The sequence below is a fragment of the Nerophis lumbriciformis genome, linkage group LG02 (assembly GCF_033978685.3).
Source record: "Nerophis lumbriciformis linkage group LG02, RoL_Nlum_v2.1, whole genome shotgun sequence".
Classification (NCBI taxonomy): Eukaryota; Metazoa; Chordata; class Actinopteri; order Syngnathiformes; family Syngnathidae; genus Nerophis; species Nerophis lumbriciformis.
Window position 1 is genome coordinate 62933512 of NC_084549.2, and position 15835 is coordinate 62949346.

A 15835-nucleotide genomic window follows, 5' to 3' on the forward strand; every position below is an offset into this window, starting at 1 on the left:
CCTGTAAATAGTTGAGGTGTCAAATACACGTTTCTTAGCCTTTTCAAGTTCAGGCCGGCTGCAGTTCCAAAGATCTCGATAGGCACGTTTGTGTGACAGGTCGCCCGAGAGTGGACGTGCACCGCCACGGCGCCCCTCGCGTGCACCTCCTTTCTGTCGGAACACTTACAGCCAGCGTGTCACACCATACATAGAGATGACCTTTGAGCGAGCGCCGTCTCAGTGGCAAGTATTTGTTGATAATGAGAAATTCCGTTCTATTTAAAACGCCCGCCTTTGCGCCACGCGGCTGACGTAACTTTTTGGCTGGTCGCCAACACTCACTTGAGCTGCGCCTTGTGGATTTGTGTTGCTATTGAACGAGCCTGCGCATGAAAAGTTTGAGTGTCCCAAGTGATCTCGTGCAAGTAGCCCCTTAGCTCATTGGTGGGCAAACTACAGCCCGTTGTGCGGCTTTATGTCTGACATTTCCGAGTAAACTATTAGCCGTCAAAAGGATTTGCAATGCTATTTTCAATTATCGTAAGTCCTGAACTATCAACATTATTCCAATTGTTACCTCTAATGGACACTGCTCCGTCAAGTGAAACATAGTGTCACAGGTAAGCAATCTACTTGATGTGACATCATATATTTTTTTTATGGCATATACTTATAAAAAAGCTAAATACACGTTATAGGTACGGCTGGGCGATATAGCTGAAAACTGTCACACGATAAGTGTTTTAAATCGGTCGATATAGATCACAAATTCTCAAACTGTGATACGTGGGCTCCATCTAGTTGTAGGCCAAGCAATCACTTAATGAAATAGTCTTAACACAGTGTTTTTCAACCACTGTGCCGCAGCACATTAGTGTGCCGTGAGATATTGTCTGGTGTGCCGTGGGAAATTTTGCAACTTCACCTAATTGGTCCAAAAAATATTTTTTTTGCAAATCAATAATTATAATCTGCAAATAATGGGCCGTTGTTGAGTGGCTGTGCTTTGTAGCGCTCGGCAGGTTAACCATGTAATACTTTGTCAGTAGGTGGCAGCAGGTAGTTCATTGCTTTGTAGAAGTCGGAACGCGTCGAGGATGGTTTGTCTTGATCCCAATATGCAGAGCACAGCAGGAGACAGTGTGCAGGTAAAATGGTATGCAACGATTAAACCAAAAATGAACAAAAGGGAAAGGAAAAGGCACTGAAGCTTAGGGATGGCTATGCAAAACGAAAGCAAAATTGAACTTGCGACAAGGTAAACAAAAACAGAATGCTGGACGACAGCAAAGACTTGCAGCGTATGGAGCGGTGATGGCGTCCACAACGTACATCCGTACATGACACAACAATCAACAATGTCCCCACAAAGAAGGATAGCGTACGCACAACTTAAATAGTCTCGATTGCTAACACAAAGCAGGTCAGGCAATAGCATTCAAAGGAAGGCGTGAAGCTGCTACAGGAAAACAAACAACAAAACAGGAAGGAAGGCTCACCAAAATAACAGCGTAAGACAGGAACTAAAGCACTACACACAGGAAAACAACAGCAGACTCAAAATAAGGCACGACAACCTGGTGGAGTTTCATTTTTTAACCTTTTCTGCTGGTGGTGTGCCTCCGTATTTTCTTTATTAAAAAAATGTGCCTTGGCTCAAAAAAGGTTGAAAAACACTGGTCTAACACAGTGTGACTGTTCAATTTGTGTGTAATGTTACAGTGGTCAAAGTATCAAATATACTTATTTAAATGTTGGTCATTATTGTGGTACTCGGAGAGCCAAGTGTTTTTTGAAGTGGTACTTGGTGAAAAAATATATACCGGTAGATCATTTTTTATATTTTTATGACCTATCAAAAATAAGGACCAGGAGAAAAGTCAACATTTTTATTTCAAATGTAGCCTTCCTCTGATTGTAATCCCCTCCGCTTTGGAGGCGGAAAGGAAAGGAAATGTCAACACAAGCATGACAAACACTCAATGTAAACAAAATCACATTGAACACTTAAGAATAAGCTATTACATTGAAGGTGCAAAAATAAGGAATATGTAAGAAATATTTAATAAAGTGTAAGAAAATAGAGAAAATGTAAACATAGAGAAATTTGAGTAACTATTTTCATCAGGTTTAGCGCCTTGGTCTGACTACGGTCCGTTTTGAAAGAATGCCAAGAAACTGCCATACTGTCCAGGTGACTTTTCCTGTTTTATCCACAATTTCTTCATTTTGACTTTCTCTTCTCACTCCATACAAAGAACCAACCGCGAGACAACAAGATGGTGCAACCAAACTTGATAGTTGATACTGTTACCTGATTGGCTGTTAGCGTGTCACTCCCACTGATCAGTGATTACTTCCTGCGTTGCTCGATTACCAGAGTCTTTGTTCATGCAACCAACCTTGCTTCGCAACTTCAACTTTAAGTGCCCCTAAGTTCAATTATTGACAAGCACACCCTTTACTTGCATTTCTATGTCGATGATCTGCAACTTTATTTACAGTTTTTTTACAAACACTCCCTATTCACTGGATGCCATTTTTAACCGCATACGAGACCTCAAAGCATGGTTGTCACATCATTTCTTACATTTAAATGAGTCCAAAACAGAATGCATTGTGTTTGACCCTGATCTGGGTTCCCTAACTGCAAACAAGTGGTAAAGAACCTGGGTGTTAATTTGGACAAAAATCTGAATTTTGCCAAACAAATTGACTCTGTTGTCAGAGTTAATTTTTTCAACTGCACCATAATGCTAAAGTAAGGCCGTTTGCTAGCCAACGAGACCTTGAAAGGGATATCCATGCTTTTATTAGTTCTCGCCTTGACTACTGTAACACCCTGTATCTCAGTTATCTCTAAATTGTTTCAAACTGGTACAAAATGCTGCAGCGCCACTCTTGACAAGCATTCAACTACAAATTTTAACGTTTGTTTTTCAGCCAGTTTTTGGTACTGATGCATCCTATTTGTGTGAGTGAGCTCTTCAACGTCCATTGCCCTCGTCGAGCTCTATGGTCTTCCAAGTGCCAACCAACAGCAGCTGGGTCCAGCTAGATCCAAATATTAACAGTTGGGCAACCAGTCTTTCTCTGTAGCCAGTCCCAGACTTAGGGGCACATTACCAGCTGAACTAAGGACCATCACATATTACATTTACATACCTTTTTTTGAGACAAAACTTAAGCCCTATTTATTTAAAGCTGCAATTGGTATTTAAGATTATGGTGACACTTTTTTATGAATTTTACTTTTATTTTCTGTTGTTTTTATTTCTTTTTTTTTATATGTATGTGGTAGAGATGCGCGGTTTGCGGACACAACCGTGGAGTCCGCGGATAAACCGCGGGACGGGCGGGTAAAAATAGATTTTAAATAGATGCGGGCGGATGGCGGTTGAACCAATTCGGAAATATATATACATAGTTAAATGTTGTTACCCACATACGAAAAACGAGCAGCACTCTTTGAAACAGTCAATTATTCATCAGGCACTGCAGCACAACACAACACAAGAAGAAGAAAAAAAGAAAAAGATGGCACCGCGTCCCAGCAACAAGTGGCGCAAGTGAGCGCTCCTTCAGCGCAGCAGGGCGCATTTTAGAGGCCAGGCGCTCTCGCCTGAATCCTGGCACTGTAGATGCCATTTTATTCCTGCATAGTGTTAAAAAAAAAAAAAAAGTAAGTAGACATACGGTTGGATATGTTAAATTAGTCTACGTTACCTAGGCTATACCAAATAAGCCCATGTCTAACCTATATTGAGTTCGGTCAGCTGAATAATTTTGATGGTTACGTGTTGTTTGGGCGCACTACTACGCAAAGGAATTAAGGCAATTGCGTTGTTTATTGTGTTTTTTTTCTATTCGAGATATACTACTGTGTGTTAATTATTTGGCCTCGCTTTCAAGTGAAGCGCATCTCCGATTGGTGACAATGTAAGGCTATTTAGCCTGCTTTGTTTGTCGCGACCGTCTATTTTCATTATAATTCAAGTTTGATGATAAAGTGCAGTCTGATGGGTTTGATTTCCCCCCCTTCAGCTATTTGCCTTGGCCAATAAGTTGCAGGTAATTTATTATTATTATTTATTTAATTTATTTTTGTTTAAATAGGGATGACATACATATGTTATTTTATAATTTAAGTTTGTGCGCGTGATTGACAGCCTAAGGCTTATGAGGCACATTTTATATATTTTTTTTAATTTCAACTTAAAAACGTATGAGCCTATGCCTATGCCTACAACATAGGCTATGTGTTTATCTTTATTTTCCTGCCTGTCGTTGACAATGGAGATTGTCTGATATTTTGTCATGGCTGCAGATCAATCAAAAAGGTTCATCTTTGTCGCAAAATTGTTCACTGTTTCACTGTGCACCCCGCCCTCGTCCCTATTTGAGCATTATAACGTTAACAAGTTAATATTCATTGAAATAAATTCAGAAATTTTTTTTTACCTAACGAAAATATAGGCCTAGTCCAGGGGTCGGCAACCTTTACCAGTCAAAGAGCCATTTTGACCAGTTTCACAAATTATAGAAAACAATGGGAGCTGCAAAAACTTTTGAAATTTTAAATGAATTAACACTGCATACAAAGTTTTTTTTTGCTTTGTGCTATGTATAAACCAGGGGTCTCAGACACGCTGCCCACACCTTTATATGGAATTTTAAGCTGGTGCGGCACGCGAGTTTTATATGAATAGCGCTTGTCAGCGTCATGCGTGCCGTGATGGTACAGCGTATAGCACCCACTACGACCAGCGTGCCTGATAAGCCACATGTTGTGTGGGGCTTCCGCTTGCTCACAGAAATGACAGCAAGGCATACTTACTAAACAACCACACAGGTTACACTGACTGTGGCGGTATAAAAAAAAACTTTAACACTCTTACTAATAATGCGCCACACTGTGAACCCACACCAAACAAGAATGACAAACACATTTCGGGAGAACATCTGCAGCGTAACACAACATAAACACAACAGGACAAATACCCAGAATCCCATGCAGCCCTAACTCTTCCGGGATACATTATACACCCCGCCCACCTCAACCGTCGCACAGAGAGAGAGAGGGGGGGGGGGGGGAACGTGAGAACGTGCCTGGTATGTTAACGTAACATATTATGGTAAGAGTCATTCAAATAACTATAACATATAGAACATGCTATACGTTTACCAAACAATCTGTCACTCCTAATCGCTAAATCCCATGAAATCTTATACGTCTAATCTCTTACGTGAATGAGCTAAATAATATTATTTGATTTTACGGTAATGTGTTAATAATTTCACACATAAGTCGCTCCTGAGTATAAGTCACACCCCGGCCAAACTATTGACAAAAACTGCGACATATAGTCCGAAAAGTACAGTATAAACATCAGTCATATGTTGGCACTTGATGCATGCTAACATTAGCAGACTAGCATTTTAAACAGAAATTTCAGCTACACACCTCAGAGTAATATATTTTGGTACTTGATGCGTTACAGTTAGCATTTTAGATTTTTTAGCAAATTTAGCAGGTATACACCTCAGTCTCATATGTGTCATAAGAGCATGCTAGTGAAGTACTGTTAGCATGCTAGCTTTTTTTTTTTTTTTTTTAGCTCATTTTGCTCATATTTTTTTGTTTCTTGACACCATCTGGCCAGCATGCTACATGTTAGCATTTCAGTTTGGCTTTGGCTTTTCAGCATTCACACACAATTTCTCCAAAATTGCATTTTCTAGTTCTTTGAAATAATTCTATATGTTGTACCGGTTTTAAAGTTGGAAACCACCAAAATGGCCCCCGCATCCTTTGATTTGTCAGTCTGTGGCCCTCAGTGGAAAAAGTTGATGTATTCAGTAATGCTAATGTAGGCTAATGGCAACCAAACTGGCCTAAGATTGTTCCTATATCAGTTCCACCCTTTGCGTGACAGTTTTGGCGCTTAGGTTCAATACCAGGTGCAGAACCTTTGGGCGAGATTGTAGGAAATAAATTCAGTCTTGTACCAAAATTTCCCAAAAACAAAACAACGCACACTAACAGAGGAAACTGATACATTGGTCGCTAATCCAATCAGATGGAACAGATGGAACAAAGTGCTCTAGTTGATTGCTATCAGCCTATAGTGGGTCATGCAGGCAAAATAGTTTTAGCTGGCAGCGCAATTAAATTGATATAACAAATATAAAAATAACTCTTTACAATTATAAATCCGCAACACACCTAGACGGTAGTAAGTGAAAAACAAAAAGTGGTGAGGAAACACTGTGTATATAACATAACATATACATAAACAAAAGTTTAATCTAGATCTGTTTTACGTGTTGCCTATTGGAAAATGAACGGTCTACCCCTGTCTTAACTGCATCTGGAGTACAGTCAAACCAAATATTGTTATGTAATAAAATAGAGACAAGAACCATTAGGAAATAATAAAATGCTATTAATATTATGGAGCAGTAAAGATAACACAACACCACGTGTGTTAATGAAAAACAAAACAAAAAAAGCACTACAGAGCAAATATTTACAGTGAGTATTTATGTAACAGTTTGTTTTTAGTTCAGCCTGGCTGCACCTCTTATCACAGTTTATTGGTCAGTGAAAGTAACGAGTGATGTAAACAAGTCAGTTCACACCATAAGGTCAGGTCCCTTTAAAATATTCACTTCCTGGTTCAAACTGTTGCCATCATGATATTTTTAATAACAGTACATGGAAGGGTTTTTTTAACAGTAACTGGAGTGAACGTGTAGAAATCCCTCTTCATATGGCATCAAATGACACATTTTAATGTTTTTAACATTCTTAAGTTGTGCAAGTGAAAAAAGAAGTTAGCTACTGTAAAACGTTAAAACAAAAACACAACCTCAAACCTACCAACAGCGTTTTGGCAAAGTTTCCCCCCCAAAATTAAGGTCGGATTCCAAATTGTACAAATTTTAGGGCAAGACTCCAATAGGATTAACTGGACAATTGGTGTAAAGCCCTTTTGTTTTTCTTGTTGGTATAGCTCAGAATGGTACTTAATAACTACAGCCTGTTTTTTGTTGTTTTAGCTATAGTTTCTACAATATCCTTGAAACAAAATCTGTGTGGTTTATAGTCCAACTTGGACAGAACCTAGCAAGAAGTGGAACCTCGACAGCACCTGTCAAGCCCCCGTGTCTGTAATCCACAATGCGACCTTTGTGCCTGCGTGAATGCTGTTGTTGAGATATTTGCTGCTCACACTCCAGCTCAAGCCGTGCTCGTCCCAGCGGCGGTCCGCAGGCTATTTATGGTGCTGTTAGGCCCACATTCTATAAGGCCGTAGCATCCTCTTAGGCTCTTTTTATCCCTCCTAAGAAGGCCTATTTAATTGGTAGTCATGTGTGCGGTAGATTACACCGAACAGATCGCACAAATGTTTGAATCTTGCATTTTTAAGGTTTAAAAGGTGCATTAAGGTTGGTTAAATGCAGTGCTGGACCTTAAACATGGTCTATTGCAGTGTTTTTCGTTCTCTTTTCCAGTGAAAAACCACGTCTGGTAATTGGACAACGTATTTTCCGGACTATAGAGCGCACCGGTATATAAACCGCACCACTAAATTTCCTAAGAACATTTTTTCCCCCATGTATTAGCTGCAGATATACATGTTGTAAAATGAGTTATTTACACGTAAATGTTTATTTACATATCTTAATTGTTTCCAAACAGTGCCTGTAACACGGCAGTAAAACGGCTGATCAAACAAAAAGAGAAGTCATCGTCATGGACCCACTAGCTACGCAAGCCAGCTCTCCAATCAGCTAAACAGACTCAATAAGTCCACAGTGACGTGTTGGTCAATTTACGAAACTGAAAAAATACAAAAAGAATGCCACTGTAAGTTAATAATATTAACACAGACACTCGTAAATGTGTTAGCATATTAGCTAATGCTAACCGCACTAGCCTGATTACATTATGATAGCGCGTACAAATATGCATTAAAACACTAACAGACATCACACGGGACGGTTTAGTAGATAAGAATTTAATTATATTGTAAAACTTGCAAACATTGATGCTTAGAGTGGTGAATGAAAAATCCATCCGAGTAGAAACACTATGGATGGCTAGAATACGGAACAGCACTTCTACTTCCAGTTAAAATCTCTAAAAAGAGGAGCACTGCAGCACTTGCAGTGAGCAAACATGTCCAAAAGATGGCTCCATAGCATAAACAATAACACAATGAATGTTTTAATCCGTTAATTACTAACTACTAAAAGAGAAGTTGTCAATGTGTTCACGATCGTATTTAATGACATTTTATTTCGATGTTCTAAAATAGTTATTTGAGTGCAATAAGAAATGTTTAATGTATCATAAGATTTGTTGTTTAAATATAGCTAATTATGACAATTTTTTGTGGTCTCCTTTATTTTGAAAAGTATCGAAATACATTTTGGTATCGGTCCAGATGCCAAAATGTTGGTATCGGGACAACGCTGAATGCTCCAATGAGCACGCTTTGTAGTGCACAGATTTTGGAAGCGGGGTTTGAAGCATGATACTGATAAAGCATGTTCCCTCTACCCTCCTCTGGCCTGCGGGTGGTTTCTTGTGGCAAAGCATGCATGAAGCTTTGAGAAATTCTGGAACCAATTGGCTCAGGTGGTTAAATGCATCATGATGCAGACTGTATGTAATATAGAAGTCCCTCACTTTAAAAGTAATCTGAGCCCTCTAGGTTCTACTCCTCTAATCTTATGTCGACTCCATTTGTACTTCCTGCCGTGCAGTTTTTGGTCTTTTTCGTTTGGTTCTATTTTCCGTGTTGACACAGTGGCCGTGTTGTTTGTTTCCAGGTTGGAGCTCCCCCAACCTTCCCCGCCTCCAGCCCGTTAGACTGCTCTGCTGCACAGGGCACAGCCAAGTATGGGGTAAGAAGGCATAGAGGCAACATTACAGCACAGGTAAGAGTTCACATCACAACACTTCTTAAAGTCACACCACAACACACTTACTCTAGGTATACCATGGGATCAGGCCCGTTTCAAGGTATTTGGGGGACCATAACGTGTTTATACATGATAGCCAATATTTGGAGACAATATTAATTTATTCAATTGCAGAAAAAATAGCTAAACATAACTAGTGTATGTCAGTAAACAGCTGGACAAGGCTTTAAAGGGGAACATTATCACAATTTCAGAAGGGTTAAAACCATTAAAAATCAGTTCCCAGTGGCTTATTTTATTTTTCGAAGTTTTTTTTAAAATTTTACCCATCACGCAATATCCCTAAAAAAAGCTTCAAAGTGCCTGATTTTAACCATCGTTATATACACTCGTCCATTTTCCTGTGACGTCACACAGTGATGCCAATACAAACATACAGCAAGGTATAGCGACATTAGCTCGGATTCAGACTCGGATTTCAGCGGCTTAAGCGATTCAACAGATTACGCATGTATTGAAACGGATGGTTGTAGTGTGGAGGCAGGTAGCGAAAACGAAATTGAAGAAGAAACTGAAGCTATTGAGCCATATCGGTTTGAACCGTATGCAAGCGAAAACGACACGACAGCCAGCGACACGGGAGAAAGCGAGGACGAATTCGACGATTGCCTTCTAACCAACGATTGGTATGTGTTTGTTTGGCATTAAAGGAAACTAACAACTATGAACTAGGTTTACAGCATATGAAATACATTTGGCAACAACATGCACTTTGAGAGTGCAGACAGCCCATTTCAGGCGCGCTAAGAACATATATTTTTCCACGATTTCAGCACTCAGGTTAACCATACCTAAATAGACACAAAATAGTGCATTACACAAGACTACCCGAATGTACTCGAATGATTGAAAAAAATAAATGTTTTTAAGCTAAATTATTGGTAAACACAGTTTATGTATAATAATTTACGTAAAACCGCGAGTAATTAATAAAGTTTTCATCAATTAATATATTCTGTAGACATACCCTCATCCGCTCTCTTTTCCTGAAAGCTGATCTGTCCAGTTTTGGAGTTGATGTCAGCATCTGCTTTGAGTGTCGCAGGATATCCACACATTCTTGCCATCTCTGTCGTAGCATAGCTTTCGTCGGTAAAGTGTGCGGAACAAACGACTGACCATTTCGTCGGCTTTCCCCACACCCTCGTATTTTGAACAAATTTCGTCCAATTTCTTGCCACTTTCGCATCTTTGGGCCACTGGTGCAACTTGAATCCGTCCCTGTTCGTGTTGTTACACCCTCCGACAACACACCGACGAAAGTGAGAAAATGGCGGATTGCTTCCCGATGTGACGTCACAACGTGACGTCATCGCTCCGAGAGCAGAAAAATAGAAAGGCGTTTAATTCGCCAAAATTCACCCATTTAGAGTTCGGAAATCGGTTAAAAAAATATGGTCTTTTTTCTGCAACATCAAGGTATATATTGACGCTTACATAGGTCTGGTGATAATGCTCCCCTTTAAGTTGTTTTAAAAAAAAAAAAAAAAAAAAAAAAAAAATCAGCAAAAGCCGGCCCAGTAGCGATATGTTTCCTGCGGCGTTAATATCGCGGTTTATTTAGTGCCAAACAATTTTCCCGAAAACAGATTTCACAAACACCTTCTTTACGTGTGTGTAAGAAGAGCATCAACATTTGTATTTTAAAATATGGGAAATCGGCTGGAAAAATTGGTAAAAATGTTGTATTTTTCAAATGCATTTTGCCCGAGTGCAGCTGGGATAGGCTCAAGCCTCCAGCTGGTTGACGTTAGTTCTTTTTAAAAACTTTTTTATTGAGGTTTTCCTTTTCCAGATACATCAAATCAACACAAAAGGCTAAATGATAATACATAGTTAAAGACAAAACATAAAAAACACAAGTAAAACCAGATACCATTCCAAAGAGGGAAACTTTTTTTTTTTAAATACCACTTGGAGGATGTCACTAGATCTTTACCAAATTATTATACATTCAAAGGATTCCGTTTGTTATAATAATCTATAAATTGCTGCTATATTGAGTGAAATATTTTTATTTTTCCTCTTACTGTAAATTTTATCAGGAAGTTTTTCCTCACTTTAATAGAAAATATAAGAATGTGTGAGCTGCTGCCTGTTCCTAACTTATAAAAGGTTCAAATGTTTCTATATATTTACACAAAGTTTGTATTTTTAGCACAATGCTGTCGTTTTCCTGTCTATCCATCTCGGTCGCGTTATTTGATTTAATCACGGAACATAAAACTCGCGGCGGTCCTTTAAAGAGCCCACACTCTGAGTGTTGCGGACCGAGACTTGTCAAAACAAAAACAAAACGGGACCGGGAAGACACCGGGATAGAAGGACAAAAACAGGATTTTCCAGCGAAAATGGAAAGTTTTGAAAGGTATGCAGAGGTGTACTGCAGGCGATCAGCACTGCAAGAGGAAGATAAACCAGCTGAGCAGACCAGAGAATAATTCTCACAAAAACTAAAATAAATGCCCTGTCAGATATCAAACATATTTGGAGTTAATTATTGACAAAGAGAGTCATTTTTATATTCGGAAAAAGAAAAAAATGAACTTTTCTCAGACTGGGGTTTGAGCAGTGGTTATTACTATCTACTTCACTATTTTTTAGATTTATTTTAAATACTAAACAGTGGTATCGTATGTGTATATGTTGTATCTACTGATGTACCGTATTTACCGAACTCTAAAACGCACTGGTATATAAACCGCACCCACTACATTATCTAAGAAAAAATATTTTTCCATATATTAACCGCACTGGACTATAAGCCGCAATTATGTACAGTACGTTAAGAAATTAGTTATTTACACAGAAATATTTTGTAAAAATGTTTATTTACAAATCTGTAGCTTAATTGTTTCCAAACGGTGTCTTTAACACGCCAGTAAAACGGCTGATCAAACAAAACAGAAGTCATCGTCATGGACCCACTAGCTGCGGAAGCTAGCTCTCCAATCAGCTAAACAGACTGAATTAGTACATGACATTTTGGTGAATTTACTGAGGAATTTGTCAAACTGAAACAATACTAAAATAATGCCATTGTAAGGTGATAATATTTACACAGACACTCGTAAATGTGTTAGCATATTAGCTAATGCTAACGACGCTTGCTTGATTACATTACGATAGCACATACAAATATGCATGGCACCACTTATACAGACATCACACATGGGACGGTTTAGTAAGTAAGAATTGTTTTAGTTATATTGTAAAACTTACAAACATTGCTTGGAGTGATGAAATTAATAAAACAGGAAGTACATTTTCAACCCGCAACACCTGCAGTGAGAGAACTTGTCCAAAAGATGACGCCATGGCACAAACAATAACACACCATTTTAGTGTCTGCTTGGGTTTAATGAAAACTATTGAACACAAAACATTATGGCTGTTTGCAAAGAAAAACCCAATTAGCCGCACCATTTTATAAGCCGCAGGGTTCAAACCGTAGGAAAAAGGTAGCGGCTTATAGACAGGAATTTACAATAGTTCTGTTGTAAAAAAAAAAAAAAAAAAATGCTGATACCAATATACGTCAAAATAAGAAATATTTGCCCAGCCCATAATCGGTCAATCTCTACTTTATTTTAGTTTTAAAAGACTCCTAGCTGCTTTTTGGTATTGTTATAATCTTCCTGGCCACCGTAGCTGTGCCTTGTTGTAGAAAGATATACTCAGGAGACACAGTGCGCCTCATCATATGACATAAGTCTGCAGTTATCGGTTGATTAGCAATAATAATGATGTCACACTTACGCTTAAGACATTTTGCATGATATAGAAAGTCATGTTATACAAAAATAGGCAGTTTTCTACTAGAAATTCAGGAACTTTGAGTTCCTGGAACTATAGTTTCCTGTTGACGAGTGGTTTGTGTTTCCACAGCATCTCACAGTTCCTGTTAGCTTATACAAATAAAGCTGATGACTTATAGAGAAGTGGTACATTATATCTCTACATTGATACTATGTAAATAAAGAGACAGTATTAGTTCAAATTTTGTTCACTAAAGTGTAAGTAAATGCAATAATATATGATTTAATAACAAAGTGTCCTTAATTTTATATAAAAAGTTCGGCTTTTGTCCATAGTGTCAGTAAATGACAAATTCATGAGGGTCAGGTGAGTCCTTATGGTGCATTTCAGCTGTAGATAACAATATATAAAGAATAAAGCTCAGTGTTTATTTCACAGCAACAAAATAAATCAGATTTAACTTTCGCCTGTTCTCATTGGCATTTGGTTCACTCGGGTTGACACTAATAACTACACAAATGGCCTGTAGCTGACTATTTTTACAGCTTGTAATAAAGTCAATCGTGAATATTTGATGTGATTTTCCTTTGTTCCATTCGTTTTCTGCCTCCTATTTCACAATTATCCTCAAACAACGAGGTCGCCGAGTCCCAGTGAGCACGACTTATATTCCTTTGTAAATACTTCTAAATAAAGCTTGTAAACATTAATACACAGCATTAAGCTGCAAACAAGTTTTAACACTACAGCTAAGTAAAAACAGTAATCTGCGTTCTTCAACACACAGATGTCCCTCAAAACTATATTGTCATAAAAATACAAAAGTAATAAGAAATAAATGCAGACTCAAATGGCGGCTAAAATGTCATATAAAAGTTTTAAAATGGCTCCAAATGTGTTCAACCAATCAGCGTTCGACAGCACAGCGCGCCCCTTGGAATTTTCCAAAGTACTACGTGGAGATCCCAATTACTTCCTGGTGGAACTTTATTTATATGGGTAGTTTTTTGACAGAAATGCTGGGCAAAGTACCTGTCGATGTTCCTTCGGTGGATTTCTGCCCTGTATTTGATCTTTAAACACGGAAATTATGCAATTTTCAGGTGAGAACATGTCAAAAACAATGGAAATCATTCGGAAAATACATTTATAGCATCATTAAAGATGGGCTATATGACCTAAAATCTGTATGGCGATATATATTGCAGCTTCCTGCGATAATGATACACATGACAATATATTATTTGGTATATAAATGATTATAGAATAATTTCAAAACGAGTTACAAAGGCTCATAATTTGGCTGCTGACGTATGCAGTAACACATTCGATATTAATCTACTTGCTAGTTTACTGTTAATATCTGGTTAGTTATGATGCTATCTACACTTCTGTTCAAATGTAACAAGCACTTATTCTTCTGTTTAAGTACTTTACATTAGTTTTGGGCTGATACTACACATTTAGTACTAGGGATCTAATACCGAGTAGTTACAAAGGCAGTATCAGTCATACCAATGAATGATTGCATTTTTAATCAAATTTATAATCCGACAAGAAAACATGTAATTAAATATTTCAATTATTTCCTACGATTGGCTTCGGTTTAAATCATTTAGTTTTTGCCTGGGGACTTATTTCCTAAGTTTGTTAACAATAACAAAAATGACAAAATATTTTTTGATAATAAAACATATCGATCTAACCACTGTAGCATAGACCAGTGACGTGCGGTGAGGTTGATGGCTGGTGAGGCACTGACTTCATCACAGTCAGATTTACAAACATATGAACCCTAAAGAGTATCTTATTCACCATTTGATTGGCAGCAGTTAACGGGTTATGTTTAAAAGCTCATACCAGCATTCTTCCCTGCTTGGCACTCAGCATCAAGGGTTGGAATTGGGGGTTAAATCACCAAAAATGATTCCCAGGCGCGGCGCCGCTGCTGCCCACTGCTCCCCTCACCTCCCAGGGGGTGAACAAGGGGATGGGTCAAATGCAGACGACAAATTTCATTGCACCTAGTGTGTGTGTGACAATCATTGGTACTTTAACTTAACTTTAACTTTACACATACAAACTGTAGCACACAAAAAAGCACATTTAATAAAAAAAAACGTTATTATGGTCTTACCTTTACTTAGAAATTAAGTCCATGCGCCGCAACTAAAGCCCTCACTTAAACTTTCCACGTGCAAGATTGAATATATTTTAAAAAGTGTAACCGAGGGTTTATAAATGTCGCCTATACTGTATGAAACTACAAAATAACAAACACAGAGGCTCCAGTTTACATGAGGAACACTTTATTTACCTTCTTTCAAAAACCTCCGCAACGTGACATCACTTCCGCTCTTAGCGCCTTCAAAATAAGAGCTCAAGGCATATACTGTATAACAGCGCAAAACAGGAACTTAACATCACAAAGAGGAAAGCCCATGAAAATAGGTTACAAAAGTTATTTAATAAGAAGCCAAAAAGTGCAAAAACAATAATGTTCGTGTTGGAGGAGTTGTGAATTAGATACACCTGCAGTCTGCAGGTGTACCTAATGTTGTGGCCCTGCAGTCATTCACAACTCCTCCAACACAAACATTATTGTTTTTGCACTTTTTGGCTTCTTATGAAATAACTTTTTTAAATAAATTCAATCTTGCACGTGGAAAGTTTAAGTGTGGGCTTTAGTTGATATAACAATTCTACGGCGGGGGTGCAGGAGGCGGGGTTACTGGAGCCTCAGCCAGTGCGTCTTTTGCAGCCGTTTTATGATCGCTCAGCACAAGAAATACGTTACACACATACAGTTGTTGACAAAATACACTGTACATTATATACCTCAGCTAACTAAACTATGGAAATGTATAATATAATTCATATAGCAATACGATCTCACTGCACAGCAGGCAAGCAGTTAGCCGAGTCCGGAATCCATGTTGAGGCACTGAGTGACGTGCCTCTCTTCTCAGTATTTGAACGGCAAATGTGAAATTTCAGCGATTTTGAATAAAAATAATCTAAAACTGGTGAAGTTAAATGGAAAATAACGTTATAGTATAATCACTGGATACATATAACAATTTAATTTTTTTTTTTTCTT

General features: G+C 38.2%; 1 protein-coding gene across 3 annotated transcripts in view; it reads left to right on the forward strand.

Moving 5' to 3' along the window:
• Positions 1 to 15835, forward strand: part of b3gnt2b (UDP-GlcNAc:betaGal beta-1,3-N-acetylglucosaminyltransferase 2b) — a 61179-nt gene that overhangs the window by 22155 nt on the left and 23189 nt on the right. For all 3 annotated transcript variants that reach the window (XM_061966261.1, XM_061966268.1, XM_072911886.1), the window contains exon 2: positions 8824 to 8931. The gene's annotated coding sequence lies outside the window, so the exon portion shown is untranslated. The remainder of the gene's footprint in view (positions 1 to 8823; positions 8932 to 15835) is intronic.